A 22,153-nucleotide genomic window follows, 5' to 3' on the forward strand; every position below is an offset into this window, starting at 1 on the left:
CTTCTTGATATTGAGCCTCAATCCATATTGAAGGCTGCAGTCCTTGACCCTCTGCAGCAAGTGCTTTAGGTCCTCCTTAGTTTCAGCAAGCAGGATTGTGTCATCTGCATGACTCAAATTATTGATAGATCTTCCACCAATCCTGTTACCACATTTCTCCTCATAGAGCCCAGCCTCCCGGATAATTTGTTCAGCATACAGGTTGAAAAGGCATGGAGATAGGACACATCTGTGGCGTACACCCTTCCCAATTTTAAACCATGCAGTGTTTCCTTGCTCTGTTCTGACAACTGCCTCTTAGTCCAAGTATACTTAAGACCAAAAAGCACTTGTCCAATCATATAAAGAAAATACTGCGTGGTTCAAAATCAAGAAAGGAGTACATCAGGGATGTGTCCTTTTTCCATACTTTTTTCAAATCTATACGTAGAACAGATCATTCAGGAGGCTGGACTTTATGAAATGGAATACATCAGGATTGGAGGAAGATTTATCTACAGCATGCTTTATGTAGATGACAGAACCTTGCTTGCCAAAACTCAGGACGGCCTGAAGCATTTGCTGCAGAAGGTCAGAAAATACAGTCTTCAGTATGGACTGAAGTTCATCTTCAAGAAAACAAAGATTCTCACCGTCTGGCCAATTTGCAGCATTATGATAAATGGAGAAGACATTGGCATTGTTAACAGTTTCATCCTGTTCAGATCCACAATCAACCCTCTTAGCATTAGCAGTTAGGAAAACAAATGACAAGTTGCATTGGGAAATTTTTCAGGGACCTCAGTGCTGAAGAGCAACAGTGTCAGTCTGGAGATTAAGGTCTGCCTGATCCCGATCTTTGCAGTTACTTGCTGTGCTTCTTTCAGAGAGATGAACAAGGACTTAAGGATGACAGAAGAAAAATTGATGCCTTTGAATTGTGGTGCTGGAGAAGAGTATTGAATATACTCCAGATTGCCAAGAAAACAAACAAGTCTCTGCTGGAGAAGGTAAAGCCTGTTTGCACCTGGCAAGCAAGGATTTTGAAACTCTATCTCACATACTTTGGGCATGTGACCAGGAGGCCTTAGAGTAGTATATGGAAGTATACTATTTAGAGTAGTATATGGAAGGGTGGAGGGTCAATGCAGGAAAGGAAGACCCTGGATGAGTTAGACAGACACAGTGACTGGTAATTTGGACAGGTGTATCAGATAGATTGGCTCAGGATAGGGCAAGATTCAGAGCCATTGTTCATAGGGTCATTATGAGCTGTAGTTGGATTGATGGCACATAACAACAACAATGCCATTATTTAGGCAAGTGTGTCCATTTTCACCACTCCTTTTAAATATTGTATTTGAAGTACTGGCTAGGGCAATATGACAAGAGAAGGAAATAAACATCCAAATTGGCAAAAAGGTTGGAAAACTGTCACTATGTGAGCTCTGGTGGCCTAGTGGCAGGAAGCTGCACTGCAATCCCAGAGGTGTGCAGTTTCAATCCACCAGATGCTCTGCTGGAGATGGAGGGGCAATCTCCTACTGTAGCAGTGAGATCTGATTTGATGGTACACATAAAAAAAAAATTAAACAAAAATACTGTCAGTATATGCTGACAATTTGATAGTATTCCCAGAAAACCCCAAGGATCAACAAAAAACCTCTTAGAACTACTAGATCAGTTTAGTAGTGTTGCAGGATACAAGATTAATATTAAAAAAAAATCAGTGGGATTCCTCTACAATAACAAAGGAGACACAGATAAGGCAACTCAGAAAACAGTACCATTTATAATAGCCAACCACAAATTGAGATACTTGTGAGTAAACTTAACTAGAGATACAGAAGACCTTTACAAAGAAAACGATAAAACATTACAGTGAGAAACAATAAAAGACCTAAGTAAGTGGGAAAACATTCCATGTTCATGGGTAGTAGGAAGACTCAATATAGTGAAAATGATAATCTTTCTAAAAGCAATCTGTTTCTTCAATGCAATCCCAGTACAGATACCAAATTCATTTTTCAAAGATATAGAAGCAACAGCAAGTTTATTTGGAGAGGAAAGAGACCTCAAGTAAGCAAAGCACTTCTGAAAACCCGAAATGAAATGGGAGTCATAGATCTTAAAACCTTTACACCTATAAAAACCAAAACAGTGTGGTACTGGTACAATGACAGACATGTAGACCAATGGAACAGAATTGAGAATCCAGAAATTAACTCATCTATCTATGGTCAGCTGATGTTTGACAAGGAAATAAAACCTATCAATCAAATAGAGAATGATAACCTCTTCAACTGGACTTCTACCTGTAGAAAGCTAAAACAGGATCCACATCTCACACCATACATAATAATCAACTCAGAGTGGATCAGAGACCTAGGGTTAAAGCCTAAAACCGTAAAGATCATAACAGACACATGAGACCAAGCATAGAAGGCCTAGTCCACAGTATAAAGAGGCTGACAGATACACTTGGAAATGCACAACCGGTAGCTGAATGGGACCTCCAAAAGATTAAGTCCCTGTGGGCATTAAAACCTTTTTCCAGTAGGGTGAAATGAAAACTTACTGACTGCAAAAAAAAAAAAAAAAATTTGGCAATACCATCTCAGACAAAGATCTCATAACAAGTCTACAGAATTCTACAGGGCCTTCACAAGAAAAAGACTCATAACACAATTAAAAAAATGGGCAAAAGACATGGAAAGCCTCCTCATAGAGAAAGACATTCGGATGGCCAACAGACACATGAAGAAATGCTCCGAATCACTGACAAAAAGAGTCATGAAAATCAAAGTCACAGTGAGACACCCTTTCATTCCAGTAGACAGGGGAAGTTTAATAGGAGAGCAAAACTAGAGATACAGCACAAGAGAGGAAGACCCTTGATGAGACCGTTTGACTCAGTGACTGGGGGAATGGGGGAATGGGGGAAGGTGTGTCAAAGACAATAAGGTTGGCTTAGGATAGAGCAGGTTTCAAAGGGTTAGGGTAGCTATGAGTCAATAACACACAACAAGAAGAAGCAATAAATGTTGGAAATTGTGTAGAGAAAATGGAACTCTCATACATTGTTGGTGGGATTGTAAAATGGTACAACCACTCTGGAAGGAAGTCTAGCATTTCCTCAAAAAACTGAACATAGAAATTCCATATGACCCAGCTAGGAATATATACTGAGGATAATAGAACTGAGAAATCAATTGAGATTTGTACACTGATGTTCATAGCAGTGTTATTCACAGTAGCAAGAAAATGGAAACAACCAAAATGTCTATCAACAAATGAGTGTATTGAAAAACTATGATACATTCACATGGTAGAATACTATGCAGCACTTAGGAGAAATGATTTTGAAAAATACTCTATAACATGGGACAGGTTGGGGAGCATTATGCTGAGTGAACTACATCAATATCATTAGGACAAACTCTACATAAGAGCATTATTATAAAAGACAGATTAACTAATAAGATATATACAAAAGTCCAAAGAGAGAAGAAGAGGGAGGAAAGGGACTACAGTTGGAGATCTTTTTTTTTTTTTTTTACAGTTGGAGATCTTGAGTGTAGAGAGTTATGTGGGCAGAGTTTCATTTTCATCATTGTGACTTCCTTTGTATTCCTTGTATGTTATTTAACATCTTTGAGATTTAGTGTCTCTAACAGAGCAGGGTAACACTGCATGGTTCAAAATTGGGAAGGGTGTACGCCAGGGATGCATCCTGTCTCCATACCTTTTCAACATGTATGCAGAGCAGATTATCCGAGAAGCTGGGCTCTATGAGGAGAATTGTGGCATCAGGATTGGTGGAAGATCTATTAACAATCTCCGTTATGCAGATGACACAACCCTGCTTGCTGAAACTGAGGAGGACCTCATGCACTTGCTGCGAAGGGTCAAGGACTGCAGCCTTCAATATGGACTGAGGCTCAATGTCAAGAAGACAAAGATTCTCGCCATTGGACCAATTGGCAGCGTCAGGATGGATGATGAAGAGATTGAGAGTGTTCACAGCTTCAGTTTGCTCGGCTCCACAGTCAACACTCTTGGCACCAGCAGTCAGGAAATCAAAAAGCGTATCGTTATGGGAAAGTCTGCTGTTAGGGACCTTTCAAAGGTACTCAGGAGCAACAGTGTCTCTCTGGAGACTAATGTGCGCCTGATACAGGCCATGGTCTTTGCAATCGCTTGTTATGCATCAGAGAGTTGGACAATGACTAGGGAGGACAGAAGGAGAATGGACGCCTTTGAGCTGTGGTGCTGGAGAAGGGTACTGAATGTACCATGGACTGCCAGGAAAACAAACAGATTCCTCTTGGAGAGGATTAAACCAAGCTACTCCTTGGAGGCAAGGATTCTGGGGCTTCGTCTGACATACTTTGGACATGTTGCCAGGAGGGACGGGTCCTTGGAGAGGGACATCATGCTTGGGAGGGTGGAGGGACAGCGCAGGAGGGGAAGACCCTCTATGAGATGGATTGATTCAGTGACTGGGGTAATCGGGGTGGGTGTGTCAGAGGCAGTGCGGTTGGCGCAGGATAGAGCAGGGTTTAGGGCTGTTGTGCATAGGGTCGCTATGAGTCAGAAACGACTCGACGGCACATAACAACAACAACAACATCAGCAAAATGTTTTAATAATATCTCCTCATTTTTGTATGATTTTATTATCAAGAAGACAAAAATCCTCACCACTGGACCAAGAGGCAACAACATGGCAGATGGAGAAAAGCTTGAAGTTCTCATTGATTTCCACAGTCAACACCCTTGGCACTAGGTCAAAAGACTTTTCTCCATCTCTCACAATGTTGCTTATTGATCCAGTGGGATGATTTTTGTTTTTTTGATGTTAAGATGTTATCCATATTGAAAGCATTCAGGTATTTCAAATCCTTTTCACTTCCAGAAAGCAATGTTGTATCACCTATGTAATATAGGCTGTTGAGTCTTCTTCCAGTCTTAATGTTACATTGTTCTTCATAAAGTACAGCTTCTCCAATGATATCCTCAACCTACAGATTGAATAGGTATGCAAAAAGACTATAGACCTAGTGCACTCTTTCTTGATTTTAAATCATGGAGTGTTCCCTTGCTTTGTTTGGACAGCAGCTTCTTGGTCTAGGTATAGGTTTCATATAATTAAGTGCTCTAGACTTCTCATTATTTCCAGTGTTAGCCACAGTTTGTTACGATCCACACAGTCAAATGCTTTGCATAATCAATAAAGCACAAGTAGATATTCTTTTGATACTCTCTGCTTTCAGCCAAAATCCATCTGACATCAGCAGTGATATCCTTGATGCCACTTACTACCTCTTTTCAATCCATCTTGAACTTTTTGCAGTTCTCTATCAATGTACTACTTTAGCCATTTTTGGATGATCTTCAGGAAATATGGAGACCCATTGTACTGGGAAAATCTGCAGTTAAGGACCTTTCCAAATTATTGAGGCGTAATGATGTCAGTTTGAGGACTAAGGTGCATCTAATTCAGGCCATAGTCTTTCCTTGTTATGCATTTGAGAGCTGGACAGTGCAGAAGAATTGACACCTTTGAGCTGTGATATTGGAGAAGAACACTGAACATCCCATAGACAGCCAGGAGAACAAACAGGCCTTGGAGAAGGTTCAGCCGGAGTACTCTTTGGAGTCAAGAATGAAGAGCCTTTGCCTCTCATACTTTGGGCATATTGCTAGGCAAGTTATCCCATGGAGAAGGACATGATACTGGGAAGGATGGAGGGTCGGTGAAGGAGAGGAAGACCCTCAGCCAGGTGGATTGACACAGTGACTACTGCAATGGGCTCTTGTGTGTCAGGAAGTGTAAGGATGGTGCAGATTCAAATCTTTTGTTCATAGGGTCGCTATGAGTCTCTATGAGATGACACTTAACAACAACAACAACAACAACAACATGATATTAATGATATTCTTTCATAGATTCCATATTCTTTTGAATCACTTTGATTGGGAATAAGAACAAATATGGATCTTTTCCATTTGGTTAACCAGGTAGCTGCCTTTCTAATTTACTGACACAGACTGGTATGTCCAGGGCTGCATATATTAGTTGAAGCATGTCAATTGTTGTCCCATTGATTCCTGCGACCTTACTTTTTGGCAATGCTTTCAATGCAGCGTGAACTTCTTTCTTCATCATCATTGGCTCTTTGCCACTTTCTGAAATATTCACAATACTTTTTGGTACAGTAACTGTGTATTGCCTGCATCTTCTTCTGACGCTTCCTGGATCATTCAAGATTTTGCTTATAGCATCCCTCAGTATTGCAGCTCAACGCTTGAGTTTGTTACTCAGTTCTTTCAACTTGAAAAATGCCAATCAGGTTCTCTTTTTAGTCCCTTTTTATTTTCCAGCTGCAGCTCTTGGTTCATTCCATTATAATACTTTGCTTTGTCTTCTCAAGTTGCCCTTTGTTTTTTTTAATTGTGATTTTAACAAAAGTTTACAGAAAAGTTGCATTTTCATTCATTCATTGTTTCACATTTTCTCTGTGTGTGTGTGCGTGCGTGCGCGTGCACACACACTCATGTTTATTATTGCATTATTCCCAATAACAAAGAGATGGAAACAGCCCAAGTGCCCATAAAAAATGGAGGGATAAAAAAAACTATGGTAAAACAATGAAATATTATTACACAACATTGATAGGATAGCATTGATTCATTGATAGCATGGACTCCTAAAATATTACACAACATGGGGGAGCCTGGAGGACATTATGCTGAGTGACATATCTCAGTCACAAAAGGAGAAATACTATATAACACTGCTGTTATAAAACAGGACAGACATGGGGGGGTGGGGAATGAATGGGAAAAGAGTGGATAATGAATACTGCATTAGATCAGGTGAGGGGAAGAACTATCTGAAATGAATATATGATTAGGCATTGTTGTTGTTGTTGTTATGTGCCGTCAAGTCGCCTGCGACTCATAGCGACCCTATGTACAACAGCCCTAAACTCCACTGTCCTGTGCCAATCACACTGTCTCTGACACTCCCATCCCAATTATCCCAGTCACTGAATCAATCCACCTCATAGAGGGCCTTCCTCTCCTGTGCCGTCCCTCCACCCTCCCAAGCATGATGTCCCTCTCTAAGGACAGGTCTCTCCTCACAACATGTCCAAAGTATGTTAGACGGAGCCTCAGAATCCTTGCCTCCAAGGAGCCACCCGGTTTAACCCTCTCCAGGACAAATCTGTTTGTTTTCCTAGCAGTTCATGGTATTCTCAATACTCTTCTCCAGCACCACAGCTCAAAGGCATCAATTCTCCTTCTATCCTCCTTGGTCATTGTCCAACTCTCTGATGCATAACAGGTGATTGCGAAGACCATGGCCTGTATCAGACGCACCTTAGTCTCCAGAGAGACACCACTGCTCTTCAGCACTTTGGATTAGGCATTATATGTAAGAAAACAGTTAGGAATAAGAGGTGCTTTGCAGGGAGGACTGAGGAAGGGAGAATGGAAGGGGAGAAGAAAATGTATGAAAATGAATAAATAAAACATTTTAATGTTAACAAAATGAAAAAAGCAGTAAGCATGAGCAAAAATAAAAATTACATATTGGGATAAAAATATGAAACTTATGTTACCAAAAGAAATTCATTGCTGTAGTTTGAATACTTGGAAGAATCCCTGACCAATTCTGGGGTTTTTTTTGTTTTTTTAAATTTTTTTTTTCAATTCTGGTTTTTTTAACATGATATGCTAATAATTTGAAAAGCATTAGTATACTGAGTTAAGCAGATCTTCTACATGCTGGTGGTATGTTTCGTTGCATGATAGTCCATTCTTATCAGTCACATTTGTTAATATCACTACCAGTCTCATCAGAATGCTCTTTTTTAAAAAAGTTGTCAAGCTTATGGTGGTGGTTATGTCTTGCAGAATTCAGATTTTTCTTCTTGGAAGTCAGAACAGTTTTTGTCTCCTTGAAGTATGAAGCTTAATTCTTATTTTCGAGAAAATATCTATTGTTGCACATTTTCATCCCTACTCCCATTGTTCACTTAAAAAAAAATTATTGTTGCATATTAACCCCCACCCCACTCCATTTTGCTATGTACCTCTTATTCTGGACTGTTATACAAATAATGCCTAATCATATATTCCTTTTTTTTTTGAGGTGTTTTATGGATTCTTTATTTAAATTCTGTTGTGTGAATGTACCATGATTTGTTTTTGTTTTTTGTTTGTCTTTGGGGTTTTTTTGTTTTGTCCTTTTTTTTAACTTTTAAAAAATTTATTATTAATTTCAGTGAAAATTTACAGAGACTTTGGGTTTCCATTCATTCATTGTTTCACTTTTCTCCCCTCCTAAACCTGCCCTCTAGTACACTACTCTCTTGGAAAAGTAAGAGAAAAAAATCTTTGATTGTTTTACAATCCCTCCCCCAGGTCTACTCCACTATGCAGTCTTCGCTCTGGACTCCTGTCATGACAAAGGTGCCCATAACATATCCCTTTTAAACAGTTTTCTCCCTCATCTGTTTCAATGCAGTATACATTATTTAACCCATCTTTCTCAGTCTCCCCACCCCCACCCCAAGGTGGGGCAGCATGCAGTATTTGTCCTTTTGTGACTGAGATACTTCACTCGGCATAATGTCCTCCAGGGTCACCCATTTTGAGTAATATTGCATGAGTTCCTTGTTTTTCAATGCAGTGTAGTATTCCATTGTGTGAATATACCACAGCTTCTCTATCCTTTCGTTTGTTGATGGGCACTTAGGTTGTTTCCATCTCCTTGCTATTGTGAACAAAGCCGCGATGAACATGGGTGTGCATACATCTGCTTGGATGTCAGTTCTTGTCTCTTTCGGGTATATTCCCAGTAGTGGAATTGCTGGGTCAAATGGTATCTGTATTTGCAACTTTTTGAGAAAGCGCCATACCGCCTTCTACAGTGGTTGCACCATTTTACACTCCCACCAACAGTCAATAAGGGCTCCAGTTTCTCCACAACCTTGCCAGCATTTGTTCCTTGCTGTTCTGTTAAATTTTGCTATTCTGAATGGGGTGAGATGATATCTCATAGTTGTTTTGATTTGCATCTCTCTTAGAGCTACGGATTTTGAACATTTCTTCATGTGCTTGTTAGCCATCTGAATGTCTTCTTTGGTCAAGTGTCTGTTCATATCCTGTGCCCATTTTTCTATTGGGTTATTTACCTTTATCTTGTTATGGTGCTCAAGTATTTTATAAATTCTGGATATAAGTCCCTTATCAGATATTTCATTACCAAGTATTTTTTCCCAGTCTGTGCCTTCCCTTTTTACCCTGTTGGAGAAGTTTTTGGATGTGCACAGGGATTTAATTCTTAGGAGATCACATTCAGCTATTTTATCTTCTCCTGGTTATAGGTCATATATTCCTTTTAAACAGTTATTTCCTTCATCTGTTCCAATGTAGTGTTCATTATCCCTTCTTTTCTTAGTTTCCCCCCCAACTCCCATGTCAGTCCTGTTTTATATCAGTGGTGTTATGCAGTATTTGTCCTTTTGTGACTAAGCTATTTCACTTAGCTTAATGTCCTCCAGAGTCACCCAAATTGTGTAATATTTTTAGTTCCTTGTTTTTTCATTGCTGCATTATATTCTGTTATTTGAATATACCATCGTTTTTCTGTCCATTCATTTGTTGATGGGCACTTGGATTGCTTCTATATCTTTGCTATTGTATATAACACAGCAGTAAACATGGGTGTGCATATATCTGTTTGGGTGGGAGCTCTGTTTTCTTTAGGGTATATTCCCAGGAGTGGAATTGTATTTCTGTTTCCAACACTTTGAGAAAGAGCCATACTGCCTTCCATATTGGTTGTACCGTTTTACACTCCCACTAACAGTGACTAAGAGTTCCAGTCTCTTCACAACCTCACCAGTATTTGTTGTTTGTTGCTCTGTTGAAGTTTGCTGTTGTTACTGGGGTGAGATGCTACCTCATAGCTGTTTTTATTTGAATCTCTGAGAGCTAGAGATTTTGAAGCTTTTTTCCATATATGTAGACAATGTGATTCCTGTGAATCTATCAGGTTTAAGTCCATATTTAAGTTGCTATCTGTGTTTCTTGAAAAAGATATTTGATGAATAAATTATTGAACATATATTTAATCTGCAACCTTATTTCTTCCTCTGTTTACAACTTTTGTGTTTTGGTCACCAATTATTAAAGCCTCTTGACTGCATGTTTTGTCCATTTCAGATTGCTAAAGTTGGTAGAGTTCAATTTCCTCATCTTTGGGGTTAGCTATTAGTTCATATGTTTGAGTAACAATTGTATTAACAAGTCTTTCTTGTATGAGCTTGGATGCTATCCTGTCTCTCACATTGTACTTCATGATAGATCTTGCAATGGTCTTTTTACTTATGTATGCAACACCATTTTCCTTCAACTTTTATTCCTGGTATGGTAAATTATAAGAGTGTCTGATTCTGAGTGGCCAATTCTAGTCCACTTCAGCTCTGTAGTGCCTAGGATGTCTGTCTGTATACATTACATTTCATTCTTTATAACTTAACCATTTTCCTATATTCATACTTTGTACATTCCAATACTCACCTTTTTACAAAGATGACACTGAAAGAGAAGAAGGAAGCCCCTGCCCCTCCCAAAACTGAAGCCAAAGCAAAAAATGTCAAAGGTCAAGAGGCAGTCCTGAAGGGCATCTACAGCCACACAAAAAATAAAACACATCACTAACCTTTCAGAAGCCTAAGATGCTGAGACTCCAGAGGCAACCCAAATACTCCCAGAAGAATTACCCCCAGGAGAAACAAGCTTGACCACTATGTCATCATCCGGTTTCCCCTGACCACTGAGTCGGCCATGAAGAAGATAACAACACACTTGTGCTCACTATGGATGTCAAGGCCAAAAAGCATCAAATCAAACAAGCTGTAAAGAAGCTCTATGGCACTGTTTTGGCCAAGGTCAACATCTTGATTAGGCCTAATGAAGAAGAGGAGGCCTGTGTTCGATTTGCTCCTGACTTTGATGCTTTGGATGTTGTGAACAAAGTTTGAATAATCCAAACTGAATCCAGCTGGTTAATTCTAAATATAAATGTTTCTCACCAAAAAATAAATAATACATAAATAAAATGCAATATTCATGGTGACTACTAAGAAAAAGAGGAGGAAGGAAAGGGGATTATAAATACACAAAAGGAAAAGTAAAGGGGACCATGTAGAATTAAACAAAAGCAAGTCATAGTAAAGGTGAAAGACAAATACAGTTATGTCATTATTCTTTATTAAAGAAATGAATAACAAAGTTGCTTTTTATCAGTAAGTACAGTGAAAATAAATAGACTAAATACTCCACCAGAAGACAGAATGGATAAAACATATGATCAAAACAAAACAAAACAAAAAAACAAACAAACCAACAACAAAACAAAACATATGATCCAACTGAGGTACATCTTAATCTTATATCCCAGGCCACAAATAGGTTGACAGTGAAGCAATGAAAAAATATTACATCTAAATACTTTAGAGAACTGGGATAGTAATCTTAATATCTGATAAAGTAGACTTTAAGGTATAATCTGTCAGGAGAGACAAATATTTAATTGATATTAATAATAATAATAAACAACAGAGTAAATCTGGAAGATTTATTTTTCCCCCCTAGGGGTTGCTTTTATGGGGACGACCTGACAGGGCATGATTCGTACAAAACCGGGAATAATACATAAATACATATATACAGAGACATGAGGGCCCCTTGGAGGGCGGGGCAAGTGCGCCTTCTGGCCCAAGAGACCAGAAAGTGCCTTTGGTCCCTCCCGCCTGGCCCCGCCCCCTCCATAGGTAGGGATGAAGGTGAAGTACTGGGGTAGGGGGCATGGTCTGGCACTGAAACAGCCAGCTCTTCAGGGGGTGGGGAATACATCTGGGGCAAAAAGTGGGGTTAGGGGGAGCAAGAAATACTGATCAATGGCATGGTGTCAGGGATGTCAGAACAGGTGAGATGGAATTGTCTGTTTTTAAAAAACAAAACAAAAAAATCCAGGCTTGGTGCAGGAAGGAAGGGGTAAAATGATAGATTTTAGAAACTACAGAACAATCTCATTGATTTCACATGCAAGCAAGATTCTACTGAAGATTATCCAAAAACGACTGGAACAGCACATCAGCAGAGAACTGCCAGAAGTCCAGGCTGGGTTTAGAAGGGGTCGTGGTACTAGGGATATTGTAGCTGATGTTAGATGGATCTTAGCTGAAAGCAGGGAATACCAGAGGAATGTCTATCTGTGTTTCATTGAGTATGCAAAGGCATTTGACTGTGTAGATCATAACAAACTGTGGCTGACTCTGAGAAGAATGGGAATCCCAGAACATTTAATCATGCTAATGCGAAACCTATACTTGGACCAAGAGGCAGTTGTTAGAACAGAGCAGGGCAACACTACATGGTTCAAAATTGGGAAGGGTGTACGCCAGGGATGTGTCCTGTCTCCATACCTTTTCAACCTGTATGCAGAGCCGATTATCCGAGAGGCGGGGCTCTATGAGGCGAGGCGTGGCATTAGGATTGGTGGAAGATCTACCAGCAATCTGCGTTATGCAGATGACACAGCCTTGCTCGCTGAAACTGAGGAGGACCTCATGCACTTACTGCAGAGGGTCAAGGACTGCAGCCTTCAATATGGACTGAGGCTCAATGTTAAGAAGACAAAAATTCTCACCACTGGACCAATTGGTAGCATCAGGATGGATGGTGAAGAGATTGAGATTGTTCACAGCTTCAGTTTGCTCGGCTCCACGGTCAACACTCTTGGCACCAGTAGCCAGGATATAAAAAAACGTATTGCGATGGAAAAGTCTGTGGTTAGGGACCTCTCCAAAATACTCAAGAGCAACAGTCTCTCTCTGGAGAGTAAGGTCCGCCTGATACAGGCCACGGTTTTTGCAATCACTTGTTATGCATCAGAGAGTTGGACAATGACTAGGGAGGATAGAAGGAGAATTGACGCCTTTGAGCTGTGGTGCTGGAGAATAGTATTGAATGTTCCGTGGACTGCCAAGAAAACAAACAGATTCATCGTAGAGAGGGTTAAACCAGGCTGCTCCTTGGAGGCACGGATTCTGGGGCTTTGTCTGACATACGTTGGACATGCTGTAAGGAGAGACAGGTCTTTAGAGAGGGACATCATGCTGGGTAGAGTGGAGGGTCAGCTCAGGAGGGGAAGACCCTCTATGAGGAGGATTGACTCAGTGACTGGGGTACTTGGGATGGGTTTGTCAGAGGCAATGAGATTGGCACAGGATAGAACACTGTTTAGGGCTGTTGTACATAGGGTCGCTATGAGTTGCAAACGACTCGATGGCACATAACAACAACAACAACAACAACAACAACAGGGGACCTGAAGGAAGGGTCTCACTTCCCTTGGTCCAAGCCCCAGTTTGGGGTTTAAGTGGGTGAAAAGAGTGGAATTCAATTAGAAAGCAGGCTGTCAACAGGGCAACCCTTTTTTCCAAAAATATGAGTAGTAAAATTTTGCCCTCCAGTCAAACATTGGAAAACAGGTTAAGTGGGAATGGAGGTGAGGCTGAATCTCTGCCATGTTAGTACAAGGCTTCTAGTGGCAAGGCGGGAAAAGGTCCCCTTGTTAAGACCAGTGTCTCTGCAGTCAGGCCCCCAAGGTGACACCTCTCCTCCCTGGCATTTCCAGGGTTGGTCAGGGAACCTGGACCTGAGAGGCCACAGAACAATTCCAGAATGAGGTTATGGCTATTTGGCACCTGGGGAGGAGAGGCATAAGGAGAAACCCAGGAAAGGGGCAGCTGTGAACTAGGTGTCCTGGACTCTCCCTTTTTCCTACTCTCATTCTCCTGTCCCTGAAGGATAAGTGAGAAATCAGTGCAGTGCCAAGGCTCAGTCTCCTGGCTCTGAGATGGACTATGCCCTCCTAGGAGGGGTAACAGAGACAAGAGGGAGTGTTAAGGCCAGCCCCCCCAAGTAGAAGCGTCAGAATGCACTGGAGACAGCACAGCGATGGGGTGGGGGATGGTCAAGAAGATAGAGTCTCAAGTCAAGAGGCCTAGGAGCTCAGTGGGCAGGAAGCAGTCTCCAATTGTTGAGATACTGGGAGAGCCCCCAGCCCCATTCCAGTCCAGAGACAAAAGGCTGGAGATTGTAAAATCTGTCACTTTTGTTGTGTAGGTCCTCCTTGTGTCCATCCACCACCCAGGCCAGCCCTCAGCATCCCACATCCTCTGTGCCTCAGCAGGGGAGTCTGCCCTTCCAGTCACGTCTGTCTGCCCAAACTACCTTAAGGGGGACCTGTGGCGTGGGCCCTCTGGTCCCTAAAGCTGAAGGAGGTATGGTGGAGGGGTCAGGAGTTGGAGCACCTGTTGTTCCCATGCTGGTAGGGGTGGGGCAGAATATTGAAGACAGGTGAGAGAGGACAAGGGGAAAGGATTCATTATTGTCCAGTCAGAGGATGATTCCTGTTAAGTAGAATTGGGATTCCTCAGTGTTTGCAGGTTTCCTTCCAGTTCTGAGTTCTTGTCCAGGAGCTTGTCCATCTCCTCCTTCATAGCCAACTCTAACTCCTCCAGAACCCGATGCTGTGCAGACTTCTTTTTCAGGAACTCAATCTCCTTCTCCTGATAGTCCTTGATGAAGCACTTGGCCTTGCTGTACTTGTGCTCCAAGGCCTGATACTGGACACACACTCTGGGCCTCCCCACCCCCCATGAGCTCCTTGTTCTCCTCTTTTCCATGCGCTCCGTGTTCTCTTCCACACTCTGCTCCAGCTGGGTCTTCTCCAGCTGCTAACTCCCCTTCTCCTGCTTGAGACTCTGCACCTTTCTTTTCAGGTGCTGGATCTCTGCCTCAGTCACAGCATATTTTATCTGGAGCTCCTTGAACTTGTGTACCAGCTTCTCAGGCTCCATGTCCAAAGGGGACAGAGCACCCTTGTTTTCTGCTAGTTCAAACACATCAATGGCCATCTTGCCACCTGGGAACATGGGACGCAGCTCCTCATCCTCATCAGTGGCATACTCTCCTGTCTCCTCATCATCCTCCCTATACTGGTAATCTCTCTTCTCCATCATTTCCCTCTGCCATCGCTCCTGTTCCAGAGTCTGCTGAATGAGCTGGGCCACTTCACTCTGCTCTCCAGGTTGCTCCAAGCCAATCATAAACTGAACTCAGCCCTTGGTGTTTCTGAGCATGGAGGCTGCAAAGCTCTGAGTCACTCCCGCCAGACTTGTTCCATCCACCTTTACCAGGAGTTCCTTCACCTGGATCCTGTGTTTCTGGTAGGCTGCACTACCCTTGGTCCCAGTCTTCACAAAGATTTCCAGCTTCTCCAGACTCATGTCTGCCGCCGCCCCCATGCCTGTGATGCTGATTCCCAGGTCCTCGGAGTCTTTCTCCAGCTCCATAGGGAGCTCCAACCTCTCCACCCGCTTCTCCAGCTCATACTCAGCAGAGGCTGCCATGGGATCCACATCCTCCTTGTGACGATCGTAGTCCTCGTTGGAGTAGGTGCTAAATAGTTGGATGGGATGGACATAGTGCTGAAATAGATCTTCAGGCTCGGGCTGAGTCCTCTTATTCAGAGAGCCCTGGGATCTCCATGCACCCGACTTGCTCTCATAAGGGGGGCTCCCCTTCCTCCTCCTTGTTGTCCTCCTACTCCACGAGGCAGCCCCCAGAGTCCTCCCCCAGCCCCACTGTAAGTGCTCACATCCACCAAGTGCGCTTCTGAGAAGTCCTCCTTGGACTCATCCGCCTTCTTGAGGGCCAAATCCAGCGCCTGGCCATTGCTTACCCTTTTGTCAGTCACAGACACAGCCATCACTGACGCCACCACCACCACCACTTCTTCCTCCTCCAGGGCCGCCTGGGTCTTCTGCTTCTTAGGTGCAGGGCTAGCAGTGGTTACCATTGTGCACCCATTCTCCAGGGCCTCAGTCTGGATTGGATCACTTCCCGAACGCGGCCTCAGCCTCCGACTCCCCGTTCTCTTCCATCTCCACGGGTTTAATCTTGTGCATCTCCCAGGGCACGGGGGACAGCTGCACGGGGGCAACTTGGTGTTGCGAAGGCTGCTGCCCTACAGGGCCATGCTATTCCTCGGCTGGGGCGTCCCCTGACGCTGCAAGTGGCTGCGGTGGCAGCTGGACCGCTTATTGACCAGCTTCGAGTTGACCTGCGGAATTCCAGGGTCCACAGCTCTGGGGGCCCCGTGGTGAAGGCCATTCCTCAAGTCAGCCTTCTCAAAGATGGCCCTGAGCTGGCTGACAGTCAGCAAACACGTTGTTGGCTTCCAGTTTGTCCAGCATCTTGGTGCTGCATTGAAGCGGACCACGATGTCCAGCTTCCAGTCCTGCAGGACTGTGTGCTCTTGCCTTAGCGGCCTCCTTGTTGCCACTGGCAACCATAGGCACTCTCCATTCAAATAGCCTCCACATCTCCTGCAGCTGGGATGGCGGCGGCACCGAGGACGCGAGCTTGGAGTCGAAGGGCACACATGCTCCGACTCTCTGGTACCCAGCTTGAGCCGAGCGCTGTGGTCCACATTCTTGTTCAGGCTGCTGGCCCGTGGCAGCAACAAACACATTCCGCGCTCTGGCACCCTCGGGGCCTCGGCCAGACCCGCACTACTGTCTGCCTTCCCGGCAGTCCTGCGGTCGTGCCCGTCTGCAGGAACATACTATTGATGTGGTGGATGTTGGAGCCATATTTCCTGTGATGGGCCATCTTGGGTGCCTCCTCAGGTCCAAGTGCATTGGGTGGCTTCAGTACCTGGATGCGCACCTCATAGGCACTGTGGTGCAGGGAGGTGCTCCAGAGGGACCCCCTGGACTCCCGTGGCTCCATCTTGATCATGGTTGGGGGAGCTGGATTCGCATCCCCCTACTGCCATTGTTCCTCCGCCAAGAGGTGGGTGGCCAAGTAGGGACCACTGTCCCCTTTTCCCGAGAAGAAACCCCAAGGGGCCTTTCTCAGGCTCCCCCTAAAACCAAGCTGCTAAACCCCTGCTTTTCAAAAAATAAAAATGGAAAGGGGAAAAAAAATTCTCCAAGCGTCCTGTGTGAGTCGCCTCCCTCAGTGAAGATGCCAAAGTCAGTCAGACTCTCTTTAAAAGTTCGAAGTAGGCTGGTATAGTCATCTTCTCCCAAAATAGCAAAGCAGTGGCTGGACCGGTGGGACCGCGCGCCCTGCCGGTGAAGCAGCAGTGGCAGCGGCGGCACTGGCTCACATTGTCCGAGGTGATGTCAGTAGGGCTGGCAGCCCGGATGTCTGCCACCACAGCCAGGGGCCTCCGCTCTCCTATGCCGCACCTCCTCCCCACCCCCCAACACGCTGAGCTCAAGATCCAGAAGATTTAATAGGGACTTCCAGGTAAGAGGAGAACTAGAGAGATGATGGTTCAGACCTTCTTCACTGAAGACACCAGAAAACAGAGATAACAAATATAGATGAAAATTCTAGCACCTTGAATTTGAAAAGACAAAGAAGTACTTCAAACACTGACTGAAGGGGGAGGAAAAATGGAATGAAAATATCAGTAGAGAGACATATGGAACATGGAACCAAAACAGCCATTTTGAACAGCTGTATACTTGGTTTATGGATCACCGATGGCCTAATGGTAAAGAGCTGCACTGTAATCCCAAAGGCACATGGTTCAAATCCACTAGTGGCTCATGGGGGAAAAAGATTAAACTGCCTCTGAAAACCTGCTGGAGGGTCAACTATGAGTCAGTTCCTCCTCAGTGGTACACAACACCATACTTGGTTTGACAATCCAGGATTTTGGGATATCCACACAGATGGCTGGCTGATAATGGGAAAGACAGCAGTTGTAACTAGCCACACGTACAACTCCTGTCGTTTCATCCGTAGGGCAAGACCAAAGACCGCTTGCTTGATGAAAGACTACAAGCATCAGCCCAGTATCTCCTCAACTATTCAACAATATAGTGAATTGCACACACACTTTCATCCTCTATCACAACCAGTGGAAGACAGGAGATAAATTACCAAGCTAACAAGTAGTAAGCACACCTACTCAGCTCAATCAGATAAATCAAAACAAAAGAAAACAGACAACACCATCACAATATCTCACAGGGTGGAGGTATCTTTAAATCAGTGACATGGTACAAGATCAACAATGGAAATTGATTTCTTCTTTAGTAATAACTCTGAGAAGGAAATGAGGAGAACAATACCATTTATAATATGGTAGTGCAGTCTTAGGGATTTGTATTGCTAACAAAAAGAAATGCCTCCAGCTATTCTAAAGGAGAAAGATGGGCAACGTCCTCCTATTTACAGCCTTCTGAAAATGCACTAGAAAGTCAGATGAGTTAGTTTAGATACAACAGCCGTGAGATGTTGAGCCGAATCACAAGATCATATAGTTAAGAAGAAATCTAACCAAAAATACAAAAGACATATACAAAGAAAACTACAAAGCACTGTTACGAGAAACCAAGACAGACCTATATAAATTGAAAAATACACCATATTTATGGATTGGAAGAGTTATGATTATGAAAAATGGCAGTACTATCAAAAGTGTGTGGTGTTGGAGAATACCCCATGGACTGACAAAAGAACAAACATGTCTGTCTTGGAGGAATTGTAATCGGGATAGGGTGCTTCTTAGAGACAAGGATGGTAGAACTGTGTCACACACTTTGGGCATGTTTTCAGGAGGGACCAGTCCATGGGAAAAAACATGCTGGAAAGGTGGGAAGTCAGAAAGAGAGGAAGACCCTCCACTGATAAAGTGAGCATATCAGAAACAGTGAGGATGGTGCAGGATAGGGCAAAGTTCAGATCTGTTTAAATGTTTACTATGAATTATTGTCTACTCTATGGCATCTAATAATGACAAGAAAAGCAATCTACAAATACAATGCAGTCACCGTCTAGACTCCAGAAATATTGGAAAGGAAAGTGATACTTAAGGGAAAAACCAAAGTAGGAAGCCTTACACTTCTTGATTTCAAAACCTACTGCACACCTATGATAATCATAAATTTCTTCAATCAAATGGAAATAAAAGCACAGCACACCAAAACTTACGTGATAAAGCTAAAGCAGTATCCAGAAGGAAATGCTTTCATTAATTAAAGAAATATCTAAAAAATTAACATACCATCTTGACAACTCCATGGAGTAAATGAAAATTTAGTGTTTTTTTTTTAAATTTATTTTATTAATTTTAATAAGCATTTACAGAGATTTTGAATTTCCATTCATTCATTGTTGTACTTTTTTATTTACCCTCCTCCCCCGAGTTCTCTCCTCTCCTTGAAAAGCAAAAGATAAACTTCTTCCTTGGTATATAATCCCCCTGCTTCAAATGTACTCCACTATGCAACCTTAATTCTGGATTCCTATGATAATCATAATATGCTATCATACATCATTTTTAATGATTCTCTCCCTCATCTGTTTCAATTCAGTATACATAATCGATCCCGTTTTTCTCAGTCTTCCCACAACCCTGATGTCAGTCACTTTCTATAACAGTGGCACCATGCAGTATTTGTCCTTTTGCGACTGAGATATTTTACTCAGCATAATGTCCTCCAGGGTCACCCATTTTGAATAATATTGCATGAGTTCCTTGTTTTACAATGCAGTGTGGTATTCCATTGTGTGAATATACCACAGCTTCTCTATCCATTCTTTTGTTGATGGGCACATAGGTTGTTTCCAACTCCTAGCCATTGTGAACAAAGCCGCAATGAACATGGGTGTGCGTATACCTGCTTGGATGTCAGTTATGGTCTCTTTAGGGTGTATTCCCAGCAGTGGAGTTGCAGGGTCAAATGATATCTCTATTTGCAACTTTTTTTTTTTAATTTTTACTTTATTATTTTTTGCACATGTACCGTCAAATCAGATCTGACTGGTACAGGAGGAGATTGCCCCTCCTTTTCCAGCAGAGCATCTGGTAGATTTGAACCCCATACCTCTGGGATTGTAGTGCAGTTTCTTGCCACTAGGCCACCAGAGCTCCCTCTATTTGCAACTTTTTGAGAAAGCACCAGACCAATTTCCACAATGGTTGCACCATTTTACACTCCCACCAACAGTGACTAAGGGTTCCAGTCTCTCCACACCTCGCCAACATTTGTTGCTTGCTGTTCTGTTAAATTTTGTTAGTCTTACTGGGGTGAGATGATATCTCATAGTTGTTTTGGAAAATTTAGTTTTTAGAAGAAAGGAAATAGCAAAGTCTTAGAAGGAAGGAAATAACAAAGATCAGTGCATGCTGTTGTTGTTGTTGTTGTTATGTGCTGTCAAGTCGCTTGCGACTCACAGCGACTCTATGTGCAACAGCCCTAAACTCTGCTCTGTCCTATGCCAATCGCACTGTCTCTGACACTCCCATCCTGATTACCCCAGTCACTGAATCAATCCACCTCATAGAGGGCCTTCCCCCTCTTGCACTGACCCTCTACCCTCCCAAGCATGATAATCCCTCTCCAAGGACCTCCTTGCAACATATCCAAAGTATGTCAGACGAAGCCTCAGAATCTTTGCCTCCAAGGAGCCACCCGGTTTAACCCTTTCCAGGATGAATCTGTTTGTTTTCCTAGCAGTCCATGGTACCCTCAATACTCTTCTCCAGCACCATAGCTCAAAGGCACCAATTCTCCTTCTATCCTACTTAGTCATTGTCCAACTCTGATGCATAACAAGTGATAGCAAAGACCATGGCCTGTATCAGACACACCTTAGAGACACCATTGCTCTTCAATACTTTGGAGCGGTCCCTAACAGCAGACTTTCCCATCGCAATACGTTTTTTGATTTCCTGGCTACTGGTGCCAAGAGTGTTGACTGTGGAGCCAAGCAGACTAAAGCTGTGAACAATCTCAATGTCTTCACCATCCATCTTTATGCTGCCAACTGGTCCAGTGTTGAGAATCTTTGTCTTCTTGACATTGAGCCTCAATCCATATTGGTGGCTGTAGTCCTTGACCCTCTGCAGCAAGCACCTCAGGTCCTCCTCAGTTTCAGCAAGCAGGGTTGTGTCATCTATATAACGCAGATTGTTGATAGATTTTCCACCAATCTTGACCCCACATTTCTCCTCAAAGAGCCCAGCCTCCTGGATAATCTGTTCTGCATACAGGTTGAAAAGGTATGGAGACAGGACACATCCCTGACGTACGGCCTTCCCAATTTTGAACCGTACAGTGTTTCCTTGCTCTATTCTGACGACTGCCTCTTGGTCCTAGTATAGGTTTCACATTTAGCACGATCAAGTGTTCTGGGATTCCCATTCTTCACAGCCACAGTTTGTTATTATCTACACAGTCAAAAGCCTTTGCATAGTCAATGAAACACAGATATACATTCCCTGCTTTCAGCTAAGATCCATCTAACGTTAGCTACAAGATCCCTAGTACCAAAACCCCTTCTAAACCCAGCCTGGATTTCTGGCAGTTCTCTGCTGATGTGCTGTTCCAGATCAGAGCATAACTATGTTAAATCAATATTAGAAAAAAAATGTTGTTCTCTCAAGTCTACTACTACTCATAGAACTCTGAACAATGTATCTTAACCTGGTCCTGTCCCATGCCATCCTCATGATGTCTGCCATGCTCAGTTCCCTTGTTACAATCTATCAGTTCATCTTGTTGAGGGTCTTCCTTTCTTTCACTGACTCTCCGCCTTTTCCAGTATGTTTTTTACAACCTTTCCTAGTGTGATGTCTTTTTCCAAGTATTAGTCCCTTCCTGACAACATGCCCAGAGTATGTGAGATAAAGTTTCACCATCTTTCCCTCTGAGAGAATTCCAGTTACACTTCTTTCAAGACAGACTTGTTTGTTCTTTTGCTAGTCCATGGAGTATTCAGTCCTCTTCTTTGACACCACAATTCAGAGGTACAAATTCTCCTTAGTTCTTCCTTATTCATTTTCCAAATATCAGATATATAGAACCCAATTGAAAATATGGCTTAGGTTACGCATGGTTTAGTCTTAAATTGACTTCTTTACTCTTTTCTTTTTGAGATTTTAAAAATTTATCTTAATGACTATGCAAAGGCATTTGACTGTGTAGATCATAACAAACTATGGCTGACTCTGAGAAGAATGGGAATCCCAGAACACTTGATCGTTCTAATGCGAA

At 42.8% G+C, this 22,153-nt stretch overlaps 1 pseudogene; it reads right to left on the bottom strand.

Moving 5' to 3' along the window:
- Nucleotides 1-14,482: 14,482 nt before the first annotated feature.
- Nucleotides 14,483-16,874, bottom strand: LOC102851777 (annotated as a pseudogene).
- Nucleotides 16,875-22,153: the final 5,279 nt, after the last annotated feature.

This window comes from Elephantulus edwardii, unplaced genomic scaffold, assembly GCF_000299155.1.
Source record: "Elephantulus edwardii isolate Elephantulus edwardi_28Jun2011 unplaced genomic scaffold, EleEdw1.0 scaffold00234, whole genome shotgun sequence".
NCBI lineage: Eukaryota > Metazoa > Chordata > Mammalia > Macroscelidea > Macroscelididae > Elephantulus > Elephantulus edwardii.